The 19,343-nt window shown below is 34.0% G+C and overlaps 1 pseudogene; it reads left to right on the top strand.

Moving 5' to 3' along the window:
• The first annotated feature begins 5,803 nt into the window (after window positions 1–5,803).
• LOC107864875 lies at window positions 5,804–11,866 on the top strand (annotated as a pseudogene).
• Window positions 11,867–19,343: the final 7,477 nt, after the last annotated feature.

Genomic DNA, 19,343 nt, shown 5'->3' with positions numbered 1-19,343 from the left:
ACTATATTAATTTAAATCCTTGTTATTTTAAATAATTATATTTCATTTAGATTTCGTATATATTTTTTGTTTTTTGGGTTGTTCAATTTTTTCTTTCATGAATATAAGTTTAAATCAGATTATTGGAATTTTTGTGTCTAATTTATCTTATAAAAATATGATTTGAAGTTTGCATGGATTTAAAGAAATTAAATTTTAAGGATAATATTTAATTTAGTGTAATATAGATAGGATTCTGTATTTTATTTATTTCATTATTATTTCAACAAGATTTGAAAATTAATTTATTGATTAAATTAATTGTATATAAAAAATGAAATTTTGAATTTAGTCAAATTTTAGGTACGTTTATAATATTCGTCTCGATTAAGAATGTGGCGTACGCATCTTTTCGAGATATTTAAATTTCAAGGATGCAATAATGCACTTTGAGAAATATTTTCTAAAATTAACTTTTCAATGATTTATTTAATATAAGATAATAAAAAAAAGTTTTAGTATAATAAAAATGAGCAAATTTAGGCCTTAACATGATTTTTCTAAATAGTTTAAGTTAAGTATAAGTCAATAAAGCGACCGTGCTAGAACCACGGGACTCGAGGAGTGCCTCACACCTTCCCCTCGGTCAACAGAATTCCTTACCTAGTCTTCTGTTTTCGCAGACCAACAAAGAGTCATTTCCTTTTGATTAGAGATTCAATAAGGTGACTTGGAACACCATAACTCAATTTCAAGTGGCGACTCTAAAAATGATAAAAATTAATCCCTATTCAATACCATCACTTTAATTGAAAAAACCCTTCGACCTCGATCCCGTCGGGCAAACAAGAGGTGTGACATCTCTGACGACTCTGCTGGGGAATAAGAAGAATTCGAGCTTTTGATATTGACTTTACTTGCTTTAATTATTTTATAATGTGTTTATTGGCCTTATGTGCTACTTGTCTGTTATTTAATGATTTGATATTATTTGAACTGTATTATATATTGTGTTCTCTCGTGTATCTCCTCTGAGTCTCTGAAATAGGATAGAGGGAATGCAGCATATGCCTCCCACCTTCTTTTTGAGATAGCCGGAGTGTCAAAGCACCTGGTAAAGGATATATTCACACATGTTAGGCGGGGTTCGGATCGACAACGAAGGCGGTGTTGCCCTGCTACCGACCAATTTGTCCCTCCCCGGCTCGAGTGTCTACTCGGGTAAGCCAATCTAGACACCTATCCCTATTAGGTTTAAGCTTAGAAGAACTGAAAACTCAGAATTTGGTTATCCTTATTAGGTACTGCTTTATTTGCATCATATGCATTTGACTTAGCGGGACTCGGCACAGGGGCCGGGTCTGTCTAGGACAGGTGACCTACTTAATAAAGACTAACATGTGCATCCTAAGTGCTCTTTGACATTTGTTTGGAAGGCTATTTGTGTGTTGACCGGCTTTTAGGCAACATGAAAATGCAAGAGATTAAATTACCGTCACATTTGGTGAATTATTTTTGAAAGAAAAATTTTATTTTTAAAAGAGAAAATTTTAGTAACATAGTTTTATGATTTTTATGAACTACGAGGGTCCAATTCTCACATTTTAGTGGGATACGTAGGAAGTCCTTCCCAGGATACGACCCTATCTTTTGAAAAATTATTCATAGATTTATTGGGGAATATTTTGAAAATATGATTACTTTCATAATTATTTTTCTAATTCTCAAGTCCAATTTTTATATATATTTTAACAGCACTGAATCTTTAGGGATCATGAGGCTAAGGTTTTGGAAAAAAAAATAAAATAATAATAATAATAATAATAAAATAAAAATATATTTTAATAGCCCAGAATCTTTAGGGATCATGAGGTTAAGTTTTTACTAAATATATATAAATATATATATATATATATATATATATCAATTTTAACAGTCCTGAACCTTTAGGGTCGTGAGACTAAAATTTTTATACAACTTCATACATAAAACGGTCATTCTATTTTTCCTTATTTCTAAGTCCTTTTATTTTATTTTTGTACTTAGGGAATATTGTCTTCAAACATATAGATAAATTTGTCTAGAAGTCTGTTATAGCAAAGTTTTTGATAGAGTCAATTTAAATAAGTGTTTTCTTAAAAAACATTATCAATCTTGTTTCTCTCGCTTTGATTTTTGATAAAATTGTTCTTTGCAACTAAGTCCAAATAATGGTCGCACTAGGTTTTACAAGTTAAGTTATAAATTCTTTTTAAAATTAATAGATTAAGTTATGTCTAAGTCTAGATATTTATTAATCTTATGTCCCTGTTAATAGGTATAAAATGTCGCCTCCTGTTTATGGAAAGCGTTCAAAGAGAAAGAGAGATGGGAGTGTACTGCTTCAGGTTGTGGATTGTACCCCTCTGCAACTTTGGTTATGGTGGAATGCAATGGATACATTCTATTATGGCGAGATACATAAGTATTTGGATTTTTTGACAAGCATCATGAGAATCAATCCTAATAGGGAGGTGATTGTTGCATTACTGAATTTCTGGGACCCAAAGAATAATGTATTCCGCTTTTCAAATTTTGAGTTGACACCTACTTTAGAAGAGATAGCAGGGTATGTTGGATATGGTGATATGCATCGGAAGAAACTTATAGCCCCAAGACTTATTTCGATAAACAGATTTTGCAAGCTCATGAACATACGGAACACAAAAGAAGAATCAATGAAAAAAGGTTGGGTTTCCTTGCAGTTTTTGTATGACAGATACGGAAGGCAAGAGAGGTTTCAAAAGTACGGTAAACAACTTTGTAATAAGGAAAGTTTTAAGGCTTGGAAAATTCATAGACGATTTGCATTCATGGTAGCCTTTTTAGACACTATGGTCTTCCCAAGAAGAGAAGAAAAAATTAATATTCGTTTAGCGGGAGTGATACAGATACTGATTAAGAAAGATTACACTATGATACCAATGATCCTAGCTGATATTTACCGTGCTCTGACTGTTTGTCAGAAGGGAAAAAGTTTTTTCGAGGGATGTAATATCTTGTTACAGATGTGGATTGTGGAGCATCTTTATCAACGTCCTACATTGACAAGGTTCGATCCCGGGCGATTTAATCGCATCAACGATTACGAGGAAAGGATGGAGAAATATAAATGTCCAAAAGAAATTAGAGATTGGGTTAAACTTTTTCGTTCTTTGACAACAGATAAAATCACTTGGAATCTCCATTGGTTCCTTGGAGGCAAGTCATACATAGTTCTGTCATTCATCTGTTCTTGTTATTAATGGGTATTAGAGGTGTTCAACCGTATGTTCCATTGAGGGTTCTACGTCAGATAGGCAGGCATCAAATAATTCCTATAACGGAAAACATGACTGAGTTTGTATTTGAGGTCAGACCAGAGATTCTACTTCCAGAAAATTTGGCCCAGCAGATTTGGGAGGGTTGCCGTATTATGGGGATTGAAATGATAGTCATAGAGCGTGAGAAAGGAGAAGTGCACCCATATTACCGTGAATGGTTTGAAGAACAGTCGAGTTCGCCAGTCAGACCAGAAAGATCGGTTAAGGGACCTATAGATTAGGAAGCTGCAAACAGGATAGGAATTGAAAGAGCCATGCGAGAACATCATGAAGCCAACCAAGTTTTGAGAGCAGAATTAGAGCATGCCAGGGCAAAAATAGACGAACAACAAAGGGAATATGTGGAAGAAAAAGCTAAGTCAGCAGATATTGAGGTTGCACTTCGGGGACAAATCAAGCTTGCTACCACTAGGGGGTCACACGTTGCAGAACTTACCGCATCTCGCTGACAATAGTTGCAAGAAGTTGAGCAGAACATGCAAGAAGAATTTGATCGAGAGAGATCTCAATGGATTCATGAAAAAGGAATATTACGCAAACAGTTAGAGGTTACTTCTGCTCGTGAACAACGTGCAAGAGAGATGGTTGATTTCTGAGATCGACAGGCCCAGGAATGGGATCAGTCCTTCAGTTCTCTTCGAGGGAAGGTGCTCCGTGTAGCACAGGATACTGCCAGAATGGGTTTGGATTATCAACAGTTGGATTGCGAGGACTTTTTGGCACAAGTACCAGCTTTCGTACAGCGACTCACTACTTCATTGGAGGACATATATTTGAGTTTGGGAGGACATATTAAACCGAAGTCTCCTTGAATAGATCATTATTTTCTTTGTCATAGTTTTTCATTTTCAATTTTAAAACTTCTTGTTTCGATATTATGTCTTTTAGTTTTCATATGTCAGTTAGTAGATTTTATTTTAGGAGTTGAGTCAGTTATTTTATCGTATTTATATTATAGAATGTAATGAAGTTGATTGTTTATTTCTATATATATTACATATGTTTTACTTCACTTACTTTATTTATTTTCTTCAATAATAAAAAAAAGAGAAGAGACAAAACAATTTTGTTAAATTCTTCCCGAACTACATAAGATCTGATTCATGTTCTGGCATGATACGTAGGCAAACCTCCAAAGGGTTCGATCATAATTTTTGAAACAATACGCCTAAAAAGCTAGGATGAAACACAAAGCCTTCCATGATAGGTTGGAAAATGCATATAGAAGCATGACATATAACGTGGCATTATAATGTGTTAAATATATAACACTCACCCGTTTGCTACTTGGTCACAGAAAGATAAAGTTATTGGTGGTTGGTTTGTGGTTTAAACTAGCATCACATCCGTATAACACCAGATACAAGGGTAAAAGAAGAATGACCCACAGAGAAGGTACAGGGTCTGATAGTGAAGAAGAGCAGAATTAGTTGATTTCGCAGGAAGTAGCATCAATGGAAGAAATAAAGTCATTAAAATAACAGATGGCAGAGATGTACCAAGCTTGGTTGAATGGACAAGTCCCGCCTTCTTCAATCCCTGTACTTTCAACTTCAAATGATCCAAATTTTAACCCAGCTCAAACTAGTGATTCATTTTACCCACCAGGATTTGGCCCATTTGCTAATATGTCTGGAGTTGTTGGTACTTCTACCATGCGCCCACCAAATTCATTTGTCACAAATAACCCACTTTTTACTTCTGTAGCGCCAGCTACTGCGGGTACTCAACCGACAGTACCGAAGAATATGGGAAAACCAAATCATGATATGTTATATCCTCCTGAAATGACTTTCAAATCCCTAAATCCACCTTATTATGTTCATCGACACGATATACCTATCGTGATTAAAAAGATTGCCAAGAATGAGGAATAGGAGGAGATGGCTAAAAAAGTTAGAAGTCTAGAGCAGAGTATGAGAAATATGCAAGGATTAGGTGGACCAAAAAGTGTTTCATACAAGGATTTATGTATGTTTCCTGATGTCCATTTGCTGATAGGGTTCAAAATGCCAAAATTTGACAAATATGAAGGACACGGTGATCCTGTAGCTCATTTGAAAAAGTTTTGCAATCAATTAAGGAGAGCAGGAGGAAAAAAAGAATTATTGATGGCTTACTTTAGAGAAAGCCTTACAGGGATAGCTTCTGAATGGTACATCAATCAAGATATTTCCCGTTGGCACGTATGTAATGACATGGCTCGAGATTTCGTTCAACAATTTCAATATAACATTGAGATAGTGCCAAATCGCACTACGCTTGCCTACATGAGTAAAAAGATAACCGAAAGTTTTTGAGAGTATGCCGTCAGATGGAGAGAGCAGGCTTCAAGAGTCAGACCGTTAATAAGAGAATCTGAAATAATTGATATTTTTGTGCAAGCACAAGAACCTGATTATTTTCATCATTTGCTCTCTACTATCGGAAGCACATTTGCCGAAGTTATCAAAGTTGGAAATATGGTAGAAAACGGAATCAAGTTAGGAAGGATCATCAGCCAGGCCGCTTTGAAAGTGACAACACAGGCAATTCAAAGTGGTGCAGAAAGTTTCGGGGGAAAGAAAACAAAAGAGGATGTAGCAACTGTTGTGATAGGTCCACGACAAAATTGGAGAGGTGTACGTCAACCATACGCACAGAATCCATTATATTTCGCTCCATCTCCCCAATATCCTATTTACAATGCAATACCATATGCTCGGGCTCCTTCTTACCCGCAGTGGCGTGCACCAGCAATCCAAAATCATCCAATGGTCCCACAAGTTCAAAGAGGCCCTCCGAGGTCTAATTTTTGGCCTAGAGCAGAATTCAAAAGGGATAACATGGTAAAAGATAATTTCACTCCTATTGGAATATCTTACACCAGTTTATTTCATAGGCTGAGAAAAATGAATATTCTAAACCCAATTGAGCGAAGGATCCCGAATCCTCCTTCAAAGAAATTGGACTATTCTATAAGATGTGAATACTATTCTGATGCCCCAGGGCATGACACAGAGAAATGTTGGTATTTGAAAAGAGCCATTCAAGAGTTGATAATACCTAATAGAAATTGGTAGAAAGTCCAGGCGCTCCAAATGTCAATCAAAATTCGCTGCCAGATCATAATGAAACAAACATGCTCGAAGTGATACTCAGTGGTAAAGATGCTATGATTTCCTTTAAGCCGATCATTAAAATTAAAATTGATTCGAAAAAATCAGCAAATGTTGTAGATTTGACAAAAGAAAAGCCTGCAGAAGCGAAGGTGGTGATAGTAAAATCCAAATCATCGAATGCTCCCTTGGTGATGGGGAAAGAGATTTCAAAAAATATTGGGTCAAGTCAAATAAAGCCGAAACTTATTATTCCCGAAAGATCCAATAAGCCTCTCTTAATCATAAAAGGAGCTCTCGTAGCTCCTATTGTTATTAAACCAGTGCCACAGCTGCCTATGTTTGATACCAAGGCAGTCCCTTGGAATTATAATCGCGTTGTGGTGATGCACAAAGGGAAAGAAGTGACTGAAGATGTAGATAAAGTGGGGGGATTAACTCGATCCGAAAGATGTTATGCTCCAGTAGAGTTAAGAAAGAATAAACAATGCGGTGAAGAACGAATGACGTTCAACAAACTTGTTACTGATGAAAAAGCTGAAGATTTTTTAAAGAAAATGAAATTGCAAGAATATTCTATTATAAAACAATTGAAGAAGACACCAGCACAGATTTCTTTGTTGTCTTTATTAACACATTCAGAGGAACACCACAAGGCTATAATGAAGATTCTTAATGAATCAATTGTTCCCAGTGAGAATAAAGTGAATCAACTGAAAAAAGTTGTTGAAAGGATCCTTGAAGCAAATAAAACTACTTTCTCAGATGATGAATTGTCTGTGGAAGGTACTGGACATAATAAGGGTTTCTATATTACTATAAAATATGAGCACTCCATCGTCACTCGAGTGTTAATTGATGGAGGATCAGGTGCTAACATTTATCCTATGTCAACTTTGCAAAAGTTGAATATTAATATGGAGAGAATTCGACCTAACAATGTATGCGTCAAGGGTTTTGACGAATCAAAAACTGATGCCCTTGGTGAAATAGAACTCATATTGACAATCGAGCCTGTAGATTTTGCTATGGATTTCCAAGTGCTGAACATTGATGCTTCATATAATATGTTATTGGGAAGGCCATGGATTCATAGGGCTAAAACAGTCGCATCAACGTTGCATCAAATGGTCAAATTTAAATGTGACAGGCAAGAGATACTTGTTCATGGTGAAAGAGACTTATCCATGTATAAAGACTACTCTGTTTCCTCCATCGAAGCAGATACTGCCAATGTGTTAATTCATCAAGATTCTAAAGTAGTGACTGTTGAGCATATCCTCGAGGGGAATCTCATCGCAAGACCACAATTGTCCTCTGCATTTGTTATGGTAGTGAATGAAATGTTGAAGCATGGTTTCGAACCAGGAAAAGGTCTAGGGATGTTTTTGCAACACATTGTTCATCCGATAAACCTCTATGAGAACTTTGGTACTTTTGGTCTGGGATACGAGCCTACTGCTGAAGATATAAAGAAGGCTAAAAAGCGTAATAAAGATTCTTGGTCACTTACCAAGCCGATACCTCCACTTCACGAGCCTTTCATCAAATTCAGTGTTGTTGGATCCTCCAAGTTACCTGCTACAGAATCAATGAATGATGATGATACAGATTTGATTGAACTTTTTCAAAACATGTTCATTGAAGCTGATATGGTTGAAATTAGGGAAGGTACCAGCAATGCAGATGTGCAGTTTATCGGCCCTGATGTCCAGCTTAACAATTGGAAGGCCACTCCTCTTCCTATTATAAAGGAGTCTTGGTAGTTTGTTTGTTTTTCTTACAGTCTTAGTAGTTTGTTTGTTTTTACTTTTGTAATTTAAATCATTCTAGGATTGTAATTCAGAACTTTAAATCTGGTATTTTAGGTTAAAATTCTTTCTATCTATGTTTCTAATAAAGCGTAGTTTCCCTTCGTTTTATTTCTAGTCTGATTTTTATTTATTTATTTTCTATCATACAGTTCTTTCTATGCCGATTCTAATGATATGACATGCATGAAGAATTGTCAACCAGATTTAAAAACCCAATCTAATTTTGAAATAATGAATAAGGAGGTTGAATACGATGAAAAGGAAATATTTGAGGATATAAGCAAAGATTTCAAATAGTTTGAGAATAAGACAAATCCCAATTTGGAAGAAACTGAGGCAATCAATTTAGGAGATCATAAAAATATTAGGGAGACTAAGATAAGTGTACATGTTCAACCACAACAAAAGAAAGCTATAATTGAAGCTTTGCATGAGTATAAAGACATCTTTGTGTGGTCTTATGATGATATGCCCGGTTTGAGCACTGATTTGGTAGTTCACAAGTTGCCAATTGATCCTGCTTTTCCTCCTATCAAGCAGAAGCTAAGAAAGCTCAAAACTGACATGAGTGTAAAAATTAAAGAGGAAATCACGAAGCAACTTGAGGCTAAAGTCATTCGAGTGGCCCAATATCCTACTTGGTTGGCGAATATTGTCCCTGTTCCAAAGAAGGACGGCAAAGTTTAGATGTGTGTTGATTATCGTGATTTAAATAAGGTGAGTCCAAAAGATAATTTTCCACTTCCCGATATCCATATTTTGTTGGACAATTGTGCCAAACATGATCTTGCGTCTTTTGTGGATTGTTATGCGGGGTATCACTAGATCATTATAGATCCAGAAGATGTGGAAAAGACATCATTTATTACTCCATAGGTGACATATTGTTATCAAGTCATGCCTTTTGGACTAAAGAATGTTGGGGCAACTTACATGAGGGCAATGACCACAATGTTTCATGACGTGATGCACAAAGAGATTGAAGTTTATGTAGACGACGTGATCATTAAGTCGAGAGAGCAATCTGATCATGTTAAAGATTTGAGAAAATTCTTTGAAAGGCTTCGGAGGTATGATCTCAAACTTAACCCAGCAAAATATGTATTTGGAGTTCCATTAGGAAAACTCTTGGATTTTATAGTCAGTCGACGTGGCATTGAGTTAGATCCTTCAAAAATAAAAGCTATTCAAGATCTGCGTTCACCAAAAAATAAAACAGAGATGATGAGCTTACTTGGAAGGTTGAATTATATCAGTAGATTCATTTTTCAGCTTACAACAACCTGTGAGCCAATATTCAAGTTATTGAAGAAGAATGCTAAAGTTGAATGGACTGAAGAATGTCAAGAGGCATTTGACAGAATTAAGAGATACTTGTCGAATCCACCTATTTTGGTTCCTCCAGAGCCAGGCAGACCCTTGATATTGTACATGTCTGTGTTAGACAATTCTTTTGGCTGTGTATTGGGCCAACATGATGTCATGGACAGAAAAGAACAAGTCATCTACTACCTCAGTAAAAAGTTTACCACTTATGAGGCTAAGTACACTCTTCTTGAGAAGACATGTTACGCCTTAACTTGGGTAGCCCAAAAGCTGAAACATTACTTGTCATCTTATACTACTTACCTTATCTCTCGTATGGATCCTTTAAAGTACATTTTTCAGAAGCCTACGCCCACAGGCAGACGAGCAAAATGGCAGATGTTGTTCACGGAGTTTGATATTGTTTATGTAACACGAACTACCATGAAAGCTCAAGCTTTGGCGGATCATTTGGCTAAAAATCCTATTGATGAGGAGTACGAGCCATTGAAGACTTATTTTCCAGATAAAGAGGTATTGTATGTTGATGAGTTTGTTTTTAAAGATTGTCATTCAGGCTGGAAGTTGTTCTTTGATGGAGCTGTTAATGTAAAAGGAGTGGGGATAGGAGCAGTTCTTATTTCTGAATCAGGACAATATTATCCTATAACAGCCCAACTTTAATTCTACTGTACCAATAATATGGCCGAATACGAAGCTTGCATTTTAGGATTGAGATTAGCCATTGACATGGGGATTCAAGAGCTGTTGGTACTGGGAGATTCAGATTTATTAGTCCACCAAATCCAAGGAGATTGGGAGACTCGTGATTCGAAACTCTTACTATATAGAGGTTGTTTGCAAGATCTTTGTCAACAATTTGTATCAATAAAGTTCAAACACATCCCAGAGCTCATAATGAGATTGTTGATGCTTTGGCAACCTTATCTTCGATGCTTCAACATCCCGACAAAACTTATATTGATCCTTTGCATATACAGATTCATGATCAACATGCATATTGCAATGTGGTTGAGGAAGAATTTGATGGGGAGACATGGTTCCATGATATCAAAGAATATATTCAGACTGAAAAATATTCTATACATGCTGATGGTAAACAAAAGAGAACCATTCGACGTTTGTCTAGTGGATTTTTCCTAACTAGAGGAATCTTGTATACGAGGACTCCTGATTTGGGACTTCTGAGGTGTGTAGATGCTAAAGAAGCTTTAAAAATTATGACTGAAGTACATTCTGGGATTTGTGGACCACACATGAGTGGGTATGTTTTGGCAAAGAAAATACTCTGAGCAGGTTATTATTGGCTCACCATGGAGCAAGATTCTATCAATTTTTCGTTCGTAAATGTCATGAATATCAGGTACATGGAGACTTGATACATTCCTCTCCATCTGAGTTGCATACAATGACTGCTCCATGACCTTTTGAGGCTTGGGGAATGGACATAATTGGACCAATTAAACCAAAAGCTTCGAATGGACATAGGTTCATCTTGGTAGCTATTGATTATTTCACGAAGTGGGTGGAAGTAGCGACTTTCAAGTCAGTGACCAAGAAAGTGGTGATTGATTTTATTCACTCCAATATCATTTGTCAATTCGGTATTCCAAAGATAATTGTCACGGATAATGCTGCGAATCTCAATAGTCATCTGATGCAAGAAGTGTGCCAGCAATTTAAGATTATGCATCGGAATTCAACTCCTTATCGTCGAAAAGCGAATGGAGCTGTAGAAGCTGCCAACAAGAACTTAAAGAAAATACTCCATAAGATGGTTCAGGGTTCTCGACAATGACATAAAAAGTTACCTTTTGCTTTGTTGGGTTATCGTACTACAGTTCGAACTTCAATTGGTGCAACTCCTTACTTGTTAGTGTATGGAACTGAAGCAGTTATACCTGCAGAGATTGAAATTCCATCTCTTCGAGTAGTTGTAGAAGCTGAAATTGATGAGGACCAATAGGTCAAGACTTGTTTGAAGCAATTAAGCTTGATAGATGAAAAAATATTGACGTCTGTATGTTATGAACAACTGTACCAGAAGAGAATGACACGAGTATATAACAAAAAGGTGCGTCACAGACATTTTGAAGTTGGTCAGTTGGTACTAAGACGCATCCTACCTCATCAGATTGAAGCCAAAGGCAAATTTTCTCCTAATTGGCATGGACCATTCATGGTGAAGAAAGTGTTACCTAATGGCGTGTTATATTTGACTAATATAGAAGGCAAAATGGAAGGAATACCGGTTAATGCTGGTGCAGTTAAAAGATATTATGTATGATATTCATGTACAATTATGTTATGTATGTTTTGAACTTACATTTTTAAAGATTTGAAATGATGAAGGAATTTTGTTCTACTATCCGAATAATATATCAACCTTTGCTTACCCCTTTGAACTTTTTTTTTTCTCGTATCCCTCTTTTGGAATCAAATTAAAGTCAGAAATTTAAAAAAATAAGTTGAAAAAATATATATTAAAAAAAAATCAATCAAAAATTCAAAATCAAACAAAGAATGATGTTTCCTGAACTACGTTTGACCTGATTCTTGCTATGACAGGATACGTAAGCAGCCCTACTCTGGTGTTTTGTCCAACCAAAGGAAAATTCAAATTACCCCAGAATGAAATGAAACTAGGGCAAAAATTTATTTTCTTAAAAGAATCGATTTCAAAAGTTGTATGTTTCACCCAATGTTATATAAATTTTTGAGCCTTATGCCGACCTTTTTTTTCTAACCCTATCCAAAAGCCAAGTTACAACCAAAGAAAGACCTTCGGATCCATCTTTGAGAATGTCAAGGCTAAACATGTTATGAGTGCATGATATTTCTTATTTTGGGTGTTTATTTTAAAAAAATAAAGAAAAAAAATGAAAGAATGAAAATGAGAGAGTCTTATTGGTGAAAACCTTTTTGGGCACCATAAGGCGATGGTGAGCTGAGAAAGAAATGAAAATGAGATCGGCTCGTTGGCAAAAATCTATTGAGGTGCCATTAGCCGAAGAAAGGTTGTTATCAAGAAGGAACAAGTTCAAGATTGGCTTAATTTCAAGCTCAATAAGTGGACAAAAGTTGTAATGATTGGTGTGGATAGATCTGGTTGTTTTATTCAAAATGCATGTCATAATCACCAGAATCGGTTTCCACATTCAGATAAGTTTTCTCTTTGTTTTGAAAAAGAGATGTCTATTGTCTTTTTCTTTTGTTTTATTTTAATTTTTTATTTTTGTGTCCTCGTCATCAAACGAAAATTTTTTGTTGTCTTTTGAGTCAAATTCACATCAGGTCGAGTGAGAAAGGAATCCAAACTCGCTACCAACTCCTTTAAGAGTACAAAGCAAGACAAAGAGTTGATGCACAGAGACAACATTTCAAAGTAAAAGTAAGGTACTCAAGATGATTGTGATTTGACTATTTTAAACTCGTGAAAATCTAAGAGATATATTGGAAGCTAAACTTAGAAGCATCATACAACAGAAATATAATTTGAGTTGAGGATCTCAGTAGTCAGAATTCTGAGTCAGAAGTATGATAATTCAATGAATATTATCATAAATTGGAAAAGAGTTGAGCATGGAAAGTGCAAGAACAATCAGTTCAAGAGCCGAAAACCACAAACCAGCCACCACATGTTTTAAAACTCACAATTTTTCTTTGTTTGAAACAGAAATGAAATAATTGCTTTCAGAAAAAGGGTGCGATTTCACACTTCTCTTAATGCAAGAAGCATGGTTGCAACATCCGATACTGGATCTCGGTCATGGTAAACTTTATTCTTTACGAAATATATTAAGATCCAGTGACACATAAATTTTTCCAGTACAAACTGGGGCAAAAATTTTATGTGTTGTATGGAATTTATTTTTGCTCAGGACCTTCCTGAAGAATGGGAATTTACTTTTTTTTTGCTCAGGACCCTCCTGAAGAATGAAAATTTATTTTAGTGCTCAGGACCCTTCTGAAGAATGGGAATTTACTTTTTTGCTCAGGACCCTCCTGAAGAATGGGATGTTATTTTTTGTTTCACTATTTACTTTGAGTCCAGAAGCCCACCTAAGGAACAGGGTGAAGAAAAAGCAAATTCAGGAGCCCACCTGAAGAACAGGGTGAAGAAGTTATAAGTTCAGGAGCCCGCCTGAAGAACAGGATGAAGAAATTGTAAGTTCAGGAGCCCGCCTGAAGAACAGGGTGAAGAAATTGTAAGTCCAGGAGCCCGCCTAAAGAACAGGGTGAAGAAATTGTAACTCCAAGAGCCCGCCTGAGGAACGGGATGAAGAAATTGTAAGTCCAAGAGCCTGCCTGAAGAACAGGGTGAAGAAATCGAAAGTCAGGAGGCCCGCCTGAAGAATAGGGTGAATTTTCAAGTTCAAGTCATGAAGATTTGAATCAAGATTCTAGAGATTGCAATTTTTACTTGTATTTTTCATTTTGGATTTTATTAGTCAGTTGAATATAAAAGTAGAAGTCGTCAATCGGAAATCGACGGAATCTCACTCGACTTTAACTTTTTCTCTCACCAAATTACCTTTTGAACTACTCATGACTTGATTCCCTTATAACCCGGGATAAGATGTCCAAAAACAGGACTCGGTCACATTTTTTCTTTTATTTTTTCTTTTTACTTTTCAAATAATTGGAGGATCAAAAATCATATCTTGTCTATTTCTTTGTATGAAAAATCTTCGAGATTTCACACAAAGAGGGGCAATGCACACAAATTCAGGTGAAGTTTTGGATTGTTTTTGTTATGATGTTGAGAAAAAGAGTTGGAGACATTTTGAGGTCCAAGAATTTCCTGGCTGGTTTGGATCCATTTGTACTTGCAATTAGAAAATATTGGTACTAGCCCCTTTGGACATGATAGATGAAATCAGTTAATATGAAGTTGTTTTTTCTCATAAACATAAAAATCCCACAAGTTATGAAAATTATTTTTAAAAAAATCAATTTTTATGTAATTTTCAAATGAGCAAAATCATAATATAAATAGAATATGATAATATCTTAAGACATTGTATTAATAAATTCCATATCTCTGTTTAGACCTTCGAACTATGACTTGTTCCAATTAAGCATCCGAACACATAATAAAGTGTTCTAGTTAAACTCTTTGGTTCAAATTTTGCAAAAACTATTATGCATATTATCAAACATCTATTAGATAGCTAAATTAACCGAATAAAATATATCACACATCAACCTTATGCCTGAAGTTTTACGATTTGTTGAGGCTAATGTGTATAATTAAAATTTATGACATATTTTAAGTGATTAACTTATCTACACAATGAGCATTTCAAAGTTCGAATTGGAAGTGTCTAAAAGGAACACATGATCCTATATCCAGGCACTTAATTGAAATAAATCATAATTTAATTTGAGTGTCTAAATAAAATTTGCAGACCCTCCGTGGAGTTCACTAAATTACTCATGGGTAACGTGGTGGAAGCAAGCAGTCATGCCAGGAACGTACAAATGGTATGGATGTATAGCAAGAGTGTAAAGGAGCTTTATTGATTTCCACAAAGAGCAATTCAATCTCTCCTCTGGCTAAATTGTTTAATATTTGAGAAGTTTTGAGCAGATAGAAAGTCAGAAATTTCGATAAATATGTTATAATGAGTATTTAAAATTTAAATAGCTGATCTATGTACTAAATATTCTTTCTCCACTTAGAATGTTCAATATATCGTTTTACACGTCTTGTCTCTTAGGGCAGAAGGCATCTTGTGATATACGAGTGTCTTTGTCGGAAAATTTTACTAAATACAAATTTAAAATATGAAGAAAAAATTAAGTGTAGATAACACCACATAAAATGACCATTTTCTAAAGATTTCGTATTTACATTTGACATTGTTATGAATTAGAACAACTTGAAGAAGAAGTTCGTGTGTCAACATTGGTACTGATTACTTGGAAGAGCTAGCAAGTAGTAATTTAATTTGATTTCTGTTTTCAAAAGTTGAAGCTTATCTTAATTTTTAATTGTGTTCTCGCTTGACTATTACTAAAATAATGAAAAATATGACGTTGATTGTTTAACCTATTTTCGACCCATTCATATTCGGTCCGATCCGTCTGTTACTCCTAAGTTTATCTTGGTCGGAAAATTTTAATATGTGAGAGGTCTAAGTATTACATGGCAGACAAAAGTTGTGTGAAAGTCTCTCAAATTTTGCCAAGTAGTAATAGTGGATTCCACTGTCATAAAAAAAAGTCAAAGGCTTAGATGCCCTATTTCTCTCTGTATTTCTTTTCTTTCTTACATTTTTTTTTTTTGGCATAGTTATTTTGTAATATATTCATATTTTGGTTAAAATAAATTTTTGATTTATTTACTTTAACAAATTTGTTACTTCTTTATTTTAATATTTTCATTCATCGAAAGTCCTCATTACCAAATACAACCAATGTGATAAAATATTATTTATGTGTAATAAATTTTTAAGTTAGATAACTTTTATGTAATAAGAAAATAAAAATTATTTTTGATAAATTTAAAGTTGAATAACCACTAATGAAACTTATCTTAAAAAATTTATTTTCACATCTAGCTTTTAATTGTAAATAGGCGTTTAACCATGAAAAATTAAAAATATATTCACTTTATTTGAAAATTTTAAAGTTGAAAATAGAGTTGAATTGTATTTGGTCATAATATTTTGAAGTTGATATTAGAATTCAAATGTATTTTTTAAAAAAATAATATAAAAAGTAAAAATAAATTACTTACTAATAAGAGGAAATCCGTGGGAGAAGCAGGCATGTCTTCGTCAACGTGCCTGCTTCTCCTGTCTGCTTAATCAATTGATTCCTCCGTGATTTTATTATGTCATCTCTAATTAAGTATTATAAGCTATTTATGTATTAGAAAATTAATAATATTTAATAAAAAGGTAAAATAGATATTTATGACATGTCTGCTTCATTTGCTTCACCCATAATTTGACTGTATCACCCATAGTTAATTATTATAAATCATCTAAATATTAAAAAATTATTATAAAGTCATTTAGGTATTAAAAAATAATATTTAATGTTAAATTTACTTGATGTTTTATATGAGACTCATTTAATTTTTTCCCTCAAGTTTTTTTGTGTAGTAATTTTGTTGTATCACTTCTAATTAGACATGTCTGTTTCGTTGTTTCAATCGTGATTTTACTATGTCACTCCTAACTAAAATAGATATAAAATGATAAGTTAATCAAAAAAAAAACTCACAAATATTTTTATATTAATTTAGCTATATCACTTCTAATTAATTGTTGTGAGTCATTAAGGCATGTTTGTTTCGCTGCTTCAATCGTAACTTTACCATATCACCCATAATTAATTATTATGTTTATCTAAGCATTATGATTGGAATAGAAGAAAAACTATTATACATCACAATAATTTAAAACTTAAATTATTTACAAAAATGTAATTAACTATCAATGTCACAAAAGTTTGAACAACGAGATCGATATAAATTATTTGAAAATTATATAAAAAGTATTATAAATTAGAATAATTAACAGTTTAAAATATCTATAAAAAAATCTGTTATATATTTTTAAAAAATATTATAAATCACAATAATTAAAATAATTTTTGATAAAATATTTGTGGGGCCCGTGCCTTGCATGGGCTATTAGTAACTAGTTTAAAAATAGAATTTTATGAAACTGAAGTTATTTTATGAATAAAAAATCTATATTTTTTAAAAAATAAAGCAATAAGTGTAAAAAGTGCAATAGTGAAGAGATGTTTTTCAAATTTCCAAATACTTCAATTTGTATTTGATTTATTTATGACTAAATAAGTATTACGGAATAAGTAAAAATGTATTCTGAAATATAGTAATACTATTTATGACCAAACGGGTTCTTTATCTTTATTACAAAAAAATATGACCAACACGACTCCAACTTCAATTTTAAAATTTATAAGTAAAGTAATTTTCTTATTTCATGACCAAATGTCCATTACTGATTTTTGTTGTCCTTTAATCTTGTAATTGTGTTATTTTAATTTGTGCAATGAAATACGATGAGTAAATTAAATTTTAAAAAATTAAAATATCCTATATTAGTGGAGAGGTGAATTGAAAGAGGATATGTCATACCAAAAAAAAATGTAAGAAAGAAAAGAAATTGAGAGAGAAATAGGACATCTAAGCCTTTGGCTCTTTTTTTATGAAAGTAAAACCCACTATTTTTGCTGGACAAAATTTAAGAGACCCTCACACAATTAGGTGAGTAGCCTGTAGGTCCATGGTTATCCACAAATTTGTGGACACACACACACAAAACTTGGCTTAAAACAATACTTTAGTTAGTATCATGTATTTGTCAAAACAGTGGCAATGCTTCTCGTAGGTGAAATCAGCTGAAAAGTTAAAAGAGAAAGAGACACTTGCATGCTGTTTTTCAGGATTAATTTCACATACAATCACTAAACTATTTTTGTAAAGTCACAGAACAAACTATTTCTAACATTAAAATTTTAAAATTAACTTTTGTCACGGTAAAATCGATGCAAATCAACGAAAAATCAAATTGTTGAAGCCAAAAATGATTCGGGAAAACGTTATACAGTTTGTGGGGTTGGACTTTTCAAGATTTTTAGAGTCGGCATAACCTCTGTTTTTGTCTTCCAAATTGGCAATGTTTGCTCACTGATTTGTAAGTTGTTGTCGTACTCGTACATATATATATCTGTCATATAGTGTCACATAATGAGAGTCGAGGGGTCCTTTGAGTTACACTTATTATGATAACATTTTAGTTGATTGGATTGGGAGAAGCTTCTTCTATTCTAATTCTTGGACAATAGTTGTGGAGCCAGAAACGCCAATGAGTTTTAAGGCTCTTTTAAGACAGGTCACCTTTTCAATCATTGCCCCAACCTTCCTATACTCCTACTTTCAGCCTACCCCTGTGGGCAAAGCTAGGGGTGCAAGAGGTTTAATTTATCGAAAAATAACATCGTATAATAAAATTAATTTCTTTTAGGTGTGAAATCTCCTTTAACTTTTGCTTCTTTGTATTTTGAATTGCTTTAGTGAAAATTGTTAGCCCTTCAATTATAAGTTAGGAGATATATCACCAACTAGAGATATTGTGTTTTTCACGGTCTCTATCATTACAAAATTTAGAAGATGCTAAAAGTGTAAAACAGTGTGTCGGTGAAAAGGAGTGGCAAAATGATAGTATGTTGTACTTGGAAAAGGTTAGAAGAATTATGATTAATTACTTACCAATCTACTAATTAGTTGCCTCAACAAAGTGAGCTAACACCTAATGTACTGACTGTATCAATCAATTCTATAAAGGTCTAACCCCTTTTTGCACTTTTCATAATGACAGTTGAGAGATGATAATTCTTGAAGCATGTTTGGAGTACTAAAACTTTGGGAAGAAAACAAAGATGATTGACAAAAGAAACGAACCACCTTGTGCAACATTTTGGTGCAACGAAATATTGATAAGGACTTCCTCCCTAACAAAACCAATCAGTACAGTGCATTCTCTCACATTCATGCACAACGGACCAGACATGTTAACGGTTTGCTGATAGATAGATATATTTGACAAGATGTTATACTGTGTACTTGCTCCTGAACAGTTATAGCTCTATCATTAAGAAAACCTGTTAAATTATTTGACTTTCGAATTGTCAATCAATGACTGCCAGCATATTTCCATTTCTCTTTATTTTTATAGGAAGGTTGTTTGAATTGTTAGTGTTGGTTTTTCACCGCAAAG

Source organism: Capsicum annuum, chromosome 3, assembly GCF_002878395.1.
Source record: "Capsicum annuum cultivar UCD-10X-F1 chromosome 3, UCD10Xv1.1, whole genome shotgun sequence".
NCBI classification, from domain to species: Eukaryota; Viridiplantae; Streptophyta; class Magnoliopsida; order Solanales; family Solanaceae; genus Capsicum; species Capsicum annuum.
Note: the sequence above shows the minus strand (reverse complement) of the source record. Positions and strands in the feature narration are given on the sequence as shown.